Source organism: Vigna unguiculata, chromosome 3 (genome assembly GCF_037176805.1).
Source record: "Vigna unguiculata cultivar grain cowpea cultivar isolate G323 ecotype 2 chromosome 3, ASM3717680v1, whole genome shotgun sequence".
Taxonomy (NCBI): Eukaryota; Viridiplantae; Streptophyta; class Magnoliopsida; order Fabales; family Fabaceae; genus Vigna; species Vigna unguiculata.
Window position 1 is genome coordinate 7259188 of NC_140794.1, and position 8107 is coordinate 7267294.

Below are 8107 nucleotides of genomic sequence, written 5' to 3' on the forward strand. Positions count from 1 at the left end.
ATACCTTATATTATCTTTAGTTCTTGAAGTTATTAACATTGTACATGATATAAGTTTGACCATGTCCCAAATTATCCTCCACAACCTTGTATCCTCCTTTTTAACCATAATATACATGTAAATATGGTCATATTAGTCTACATGTAAATGACTTATAAATCAATAAGATCATCTTAATATGCCTATTAGAATATAATGATTATGAAGAAACCATAAATCATTTATTTTCATACAAAGTTTCAATGTTTATTGTTTGCCATTAATATCTTTTATAAGGTCAACTTTATTGGCATATTTGAAAAAAAAGTCAAACTTCATTACTATAATTTTAGGGAATATAAACACAATAAAAGAGTTAGAAAATGTAACATCCATAGGTTACCATAATAATATATAAATCAACTAAAAAACCATACACAAAGCATTTATTGTAGAACACACCTAATGAAGGTCAAGTAAAAAAAAAAATTAAACACTACAATATTAAAAAAATACCATTAAAAAAATCAAATTTAATAATTGAAAATGATAACGCTTTTTCTCTTAACTTTGTTTAAAAAATTACCAAAACAAAAAAAAGGTTGTTTGTGATTATTTTTGTCAACAAAATTTAAAAGACTAAAACAAAAATAACCTATAGTATAAGTTTAAGAAGCACATATTGTATTATAAACTTATAAACTCTAAACTCTTACATTAGCTTGTCCTAAACTTCAAAAATGGTCTTCTTTAACTTTGGATCAAAAACATGAAATCCAAACTATAGCAAAAATCATTATAAAAGGATAAAACTAAAACAAAGAACTTTAGTATAACTAAATACAAATTGTCCAAAATAATACATACATAAAGTAAGAAATCATATCTAACGTATTTAGTGTAAAATGTATCCAAAGAATACCAAATATTAGAAGAGAAACACTACCACGTAAAGACAACTAAAACAATTAAATTTAATCATTGAAGAATGACAGACTTAGTTTTCTGGATATGACTTTGTTTGGAAAACCACAACAAAAACATAAAAAACAAAGAGGTCATTTTTTAATCACCTTTGCTAGTAAAAATATAAAAGAAAAACACTTTGAATCAAAATTAAAATTAACCTAAAGTATAATTTTTAGAAGCACAAATTTTATTAACAGAACAATCTCTTATCTTGACTCCTCTTGAATCCCAAAATCAACTTCGAACAAAAATCATAGATAAATCATGTTAACCTAAAATACACACAAAGAACATCAAGTATCAACAAACAAACAATACAACATAAAAACAACTAAAACAATGAAGTTTCATCATTGAAGAATGATAGTATAGGTTTTCTAAAATGGTTTTTGTTTAAAAAATCAAAACAAAACATAAAGGTCGTTAGTGATCACATTTGTCAAAGAAAAAAAATCACTTCTTACTAAAAGATAATTAACTTATAGTATACTTTGCAACACAAATGATATTATATAAACTCTACAAACTCTTACCTCAGTTCATCCTTAAACTAAAAAAGAAGTCTTATTCAACTTCAAACAAAAATAACACATTATATAACTATTGTATAACTAAATATAGATTGTCCAAAATAATAAATAAACAAACTAAGAAATCATGTTAATGTAAAATGCACCAAAATAGTATGAAGTATTAGAAAACAAATGTTATCGCTTAAAGACAACTATGTTATCTCAAAGCATCCATGAAGATATGATTTGATGATTCAAAGAACAATGCTTAAAGATGTCTTGAAGATTAATATTAGAAGAATAAGTTTTTACTAAAACCTGAACAAAATCAGTTAAAGTGTTTATGAGGAACATTTTAATTGATTGTGGAATGGTTTGAATTCATTGAAATATCTCGAGTATCCATAGGATTTCTAAATATGATTGTTAATTTGTTAAAAAAGGATTTTAATATGTTAATAATGTCTTCACCCTCTAATAGGATATGTGATGAACATATCAATTAGTTAAACTAACTAACAATCGACTTATTTCACTATATAAGTGAAATAAACCGAGTGCTTGTTAACCAATGAATATGACAGTTGACATATCTTTAAAAATAAAACTTCGGTGTAATGAAAGTCCAAATTTTCTATAACACTTTTGACATTCTTGGAGTACTTTTCAATTGAGTTAAATGTGTTTATGTGATATGGAGGTGTGAGTAGCGGTTTGAGACAGTATTTCCTCACACTCACTGGTTCTTTAGGCGATAATGTAAGTCTTGTGTAAGTTAGGAGAGTTTTCTAGGTTTGGTTGTTCTTAGCCTTGTGTTGTTTTGTGTTGCTGGAAGGTTTTTGAAGTTGCAGCAAGGTGTTTCATGGGTAATATATTTCTTGTAGGGTTTAATAAGTGTTTTTCATCTTTCAAGAATAGTGTAATTGTACATTGTAATTATTGTTTGAGTGGAAAGTTATACTAAGGTTACATGGCTAACTGAAATGTAGCTTGTAAGAGTGAACCTTTATAAAAAATGTTTGTTTTGATCTTATCTTTTTGCCATTAGTTTAAGTTCTTAGAAATTTTGTATGTTTTGTTCAAGATTCATGTACAATTATATGTAAAAAGTGTTTTGAGTTTTTGATTATATATAACCAAATAGTAGTTATGTGTTTGTGTTATTGGTTAATCAATTTTGAGGAAATTTGTTTAATATGTTTTAATAAAATATCAAACTACAAAAGAAACATTTATTTCAGTTGAGTTTCTTAATTGATTGATTTTGCTTTATAACAAATTATATTGTTCTTACCCTCTACAAAGTTCATAAAGTCGGTCAATTGAATTGAACAAATTATTTTATGAAAAGTGTTCAATACAAATTCACTTTATTAGGTCCGATTCAACCCTGCCATAACCTTAAACACATTGTTTTAACAAACTAAACTAATCAAATTTAATTATCGAAGAATAACACATTTGATTATTTGAAAATAACAGGATAAAACATGTTAATATAAAATGCACCCAAAAAACATCAAATACAACAAATAAACACTACCACATATAGACAAAAAAGCAATACATATTTTTTATTTTTTTTATATAGTGTTGTTTAATAAACAAAAATAGAGCTCGGTTATATTTGTCGATGAAAATTTTTAAAATTCATTTTATACTAAACCTAAATTAAACTATAGTATAAGCTTCGGACACATAAATTGTATTATATGTTTATAAACATTTTCTCTCTCAAAACCTAAAAATGTATATTTTTCATCTTAAGACAAAATTATCAAACCATAAGTATAACAAAATCCTCACAAGAGGATGAAACTAAATCAAAGAATTGTAAGAAGTATTGTTTAGGTTGCAAATTCAACCCCATTTCCTTATTTATTTTAATTTTTCTTCTTTATAACTCAAAATTTTCAATGTTAAGTGTGTCTTCGATTTTATACGTAGATAATTTTAAATTTTTAAAAAATATTGTGCAAACTTTCAACAATATAATAATATAATAACAAAATTATATCAATAATTTAAAAGTAAATTTATAATTTCGTAATCTAATTCCTTGAATAAATATTTGCTTAAGATTATGTTATTGGTGTTATGAAAAAAAATCAAACTTATCTTTCTTACTTTCTGTTTAATCATATGACTAAAATTTATTTCTTTTATTTCTTAAACAATATTTTATACTTTGTGTTTTGTTTTCCATTTTAAATGTATAACTATGATTTTTTATTATTTTCTTATTTCTTGTACAATATTTTATATGCTATCTCTCGTGTACATGATGGTACCATGAAAAAATATTTTTAAACTGTAAAGACAATATCATATTCTAGATTTCAGATTCATCAGAAGTGTAGAATTTGTGGATTTGTTGATTCGGTCAAGCTGGGTTAAAAAATATATTATTAAACATGTTTCGAATAGATAAACACGATCAATAAGATAAATTGACATTTTCAAAAAACAAAAAAAAATGTTTTACACCTATGTCAGCGTTGGTGAGTGCACAGTTGGATTATAATTGAATATATATTTTAGACTTTTTTTGTTTTAATATTTATGGAATTTATTAAATATGATTTTTTTTTCAATTAAGTTTGTAATTTAGTAAAAAGAACTCGATGGGATTTATTTTATTAAATTCATTTTGATGAATACCGTTAAAATTGATACGAGTATAACCATGTAATAATATATAAATATTCAAAGTGTTTTTTTTTTTTTTCTGAACTTATCCAACTTAGCTTCCATTTGGCTGTGGTGGCGGTTGATGTGTTGTGTATCCATAAATATTTAACTTTTTCATCTTACTTAAAGGTAAACTTTTCTCGTCCAAATACGATGTAAATATTTTAATTTCAGTATGAGTTAAATATATTTTTATTTTTTATTTTGAGCAAAAATTAAATTTAAAAAAATATATTTTAATTTAATTTTATAATTTTATACATATATATATATATATTTAATCATTTTAATTAAATATTATTAAATTTATTGAACGTTTAAAATATATTTTATTATATTATTTGAGTTATTTATATATTTATACAATTTTAATTCATATATATAAAAAATGTATTTGAAATTTTAAATAAATTTAATAAAATCTAGATTAAATTGATCTAAAATTTTAGTTAGAACTAGTTTCAATTGTTAATTAAGTGAATAAAAATATATTTAATTTTTTTTTTCAATTATAAATTTTTTGTGTTATAATTTACAAACCAACCTGTTTAAAATATCATATTTTTTTTCAAATTTTCTTCATTTTAATTCAATTATTATATATTTTTTTGTTTATTCATGTTTTTAATGACTCTTATCTTTTGTTAGGATAAGAATTTTAAGAGTTCCAATCAATTAAAATATCTAGTAATTTAATCGTTTGCAATCGAATTATTTTGATTTTTTAAATAATTAGTTTTGATGAATTAATTGAAATATTTTTAATTTAAATTTTATTCCTTGTATAAAGTAAGTTAATTTCTATTTTATGATGAACTTCACTATATATTCGAGTTTAACTTAATTTAGTTCAACTTTCAATTAGATTTGACTCTTCGGTTCAAGTTGACCTTTAGTTTGACCTGACTCAACTCGACCTTCAAACCAATCCGACATTAAGCCAAAACCGATTCGACCTTCTGCTCGACCTTTGGCCCGGGCCGACTCATCTCAACCTTCAAGCCGAACCGACTCAACTTGACCTTCTACTCAAACCAACTCAACTTGACCTTCTATCCGACCTAACTCGACTTTTTAGACTTGTAGATTCTTTTTGTCCCATCTAATGTGCAATTCTACAATTTGGAGAATTTCAATTTCATTTTTTTTAGTAAAATTCAAATTCTACTATTTTAGTTATTTGAAATACCTTAACTTTTTCATCAAAAAACATATATTTTTTCTTAGATAACTGAATTACTCGCTTAAATTGTTTCATCCAAACACACCATTAAATTTTTAAAGTTAAATTACTCTTTTGGTCCCTCTATTTGTCATGAAATTTCAGTTTGATCCTTAAGTTTTTCGTTGTCTCAATTTGGTCCTCATTTTCTTAAAAAATGACTCAATTTGGTCCTCACCGTTAACTGACAAAACGGTGTTAAAGTCAAAACCATGTGTCAATTTCTGGTTTTTTATATTTTTTATATTTTTTACACATGTCACTTCACAGTTGTGCCATGTGTAAAAAAATTGACATGTGGCACAACTATGAAGTGACACGTGTAAAAATTTTAAAAGTTTTAAAAAATTAAAAAAATTTAAAAAAATTCAAAAAATTCAAAAAAACCTGAAATTGGCACATGGCGTTAACTTTAACACCGTCTGACTAAAGTTAACAGGAATGACAAAATTGAGTCATTTTTAAAAAAAATGAGGACCAAATTGAGACAATGAAAAAACTTGAAGACCAAACTGAAATTTCATGACAAATAGAGGGACCAAAAGAGTAATTTAACAATTTTTTAAATACATTTTATCTTTCTTCGGCCTACACATATCAAGACCAAACACAAATAAATTTAGGTTAAATTTAATTCAAAATAAAAATTTAATTGGATTATGATGGTTTATATAAATATTTTTAATACTAAAATTACTTGATTTTAAATCTAGATTTCAATTTACTTAATAATTAGTTAGGAAAATAGGAAATAACTAATCGGGCGAAAAAACAAAATTTGAAAGTAATAAGAAGAGAAAAATTTAGCCTTTTAGGGTTAGTGTCTCGGTGGAACTTCAAGATAGAAAAATAATTCATATACATCATCATACAAACATATAAAAAGATAATAAAAGCAATAGATTTATAAGATATATAATATGATAAAAACGAGGAAATAAAAAGGAGAAACAAATGTATATTATATATATATATATATATATATATATATATAATGAAAAAATATGTCTATTATTACTCTATCAAAATAATCTTATAATGAATCAAAATTATATTTTATTTATCCATTTAGATTTCCATCTCAACTATAACTATTTATGAAATTGAAATATATGATTCAATTCATTGTAAATATATTTCCTATATATTAAATAAAAACTAATCCAATTGTTAAAACATGTCCTAGCAAGACCCACTAACATTTAGATATGATACGTTCAACCGGACTTGTGATTTAATATATAATTAAATCATAGAATTAAATAAGCATACATATGTAATGTAACTAAGATATAGTTAATATAATTTAAAGATAAAATTTGATAAAAATGATATTTATTAACTCATTATGATACATTAATAATATGCAACTATTAAAAACATCACACCTTAAAAAAATATTAGTTCGGACTAACTTAGAATATATTTAAATCAATTTTACAAATATATAAAGTTCCAATATGAACAGTCACATCATCCTTAAACATATATCAAATTTCAAAACCTACACTAACAACACGTTATTCTTTTAGCTCAATGTCACCACAAAAATTATAATATGATAGTACAAAATTAATAAAAAATTTCTCCAACTCAGATAAAGCAAATAAATAAAAATGAAATCATAAAAAAAAACATAAAATAAATATCTATTATCTATTTATAAATTTTCCATCTTTTACCCGTTTAAAATATATTTTTAAATTAAACTCAAATCTTATAGTATGTTATCAAACTAATATGAATTACACTATCATAAACAATATTAATCTACACTCTAACATGTGTTCACTCTTAACATTCACCATGCACAATTTGTTTTTTTTTTTCTTCTAAACATCGATAGCTTTCGAAAAATACGATTCCATGTAGCTGGTTGGCACCTCATTATTACTTATATTTCTTGCATTATAAGCAACTTAAGATGCTTTTCTGGAACAAACATAATGCTACAATCTTAACACTTAATTTCACGTACTAATTAATACTGTTTCAACAAAAATATATAAATTGATTACGAAAGATAAGTGCCTTGTTAGGTAGAAAAAGACAAGAATATTGGTTCAAAATTTTCTAATTAAAGTGCTCACATAAATATTTATATATATATATATATATATATATATATATATATATATATATATATATATATATATATATATTTTGTTTTAAGATTTGGCACGAAATGTATGAATAAGTGACTTTTTTAAGATCTATTGACGTAAGAAATTTAAATAAATTATCTTTTACAAATTAATTTAATTTAAATTTAAATATTTATACAATTTGGATTGCGTATATTTGTTTATTGTCAGTGAAAGTAACGGGATGAACGCGTAAACATTCCAATAGAAAGGGTTAGAACAAACAGACGCAAATAAAATTTAATGGATATAAAATATATACACTTGTTGGATAAAAACTTTACAAAAACTAACCACAACTATATTTCGAAATAAATTATAAAATTAACAAAATTAGCATATGATAAATAATTTTTCTATTAATATTTTTCAGTCTGAGTAAAAATTAAATTTGGATTCTTTCAATAAAAATGTCATGCTAGATATTATAAATGAAAAATAGTTACTGAAAAAAAAGTATTTAGATAGATTATGGACAAAAGGATATTTCATAAAATATAATTATAATTTTGATTTCTATATTTTACAATATTCATAAATTGGTTCTTAATTTTTTTTTTATTATTCGTTTTTTTTCTTAAAGTGGATGA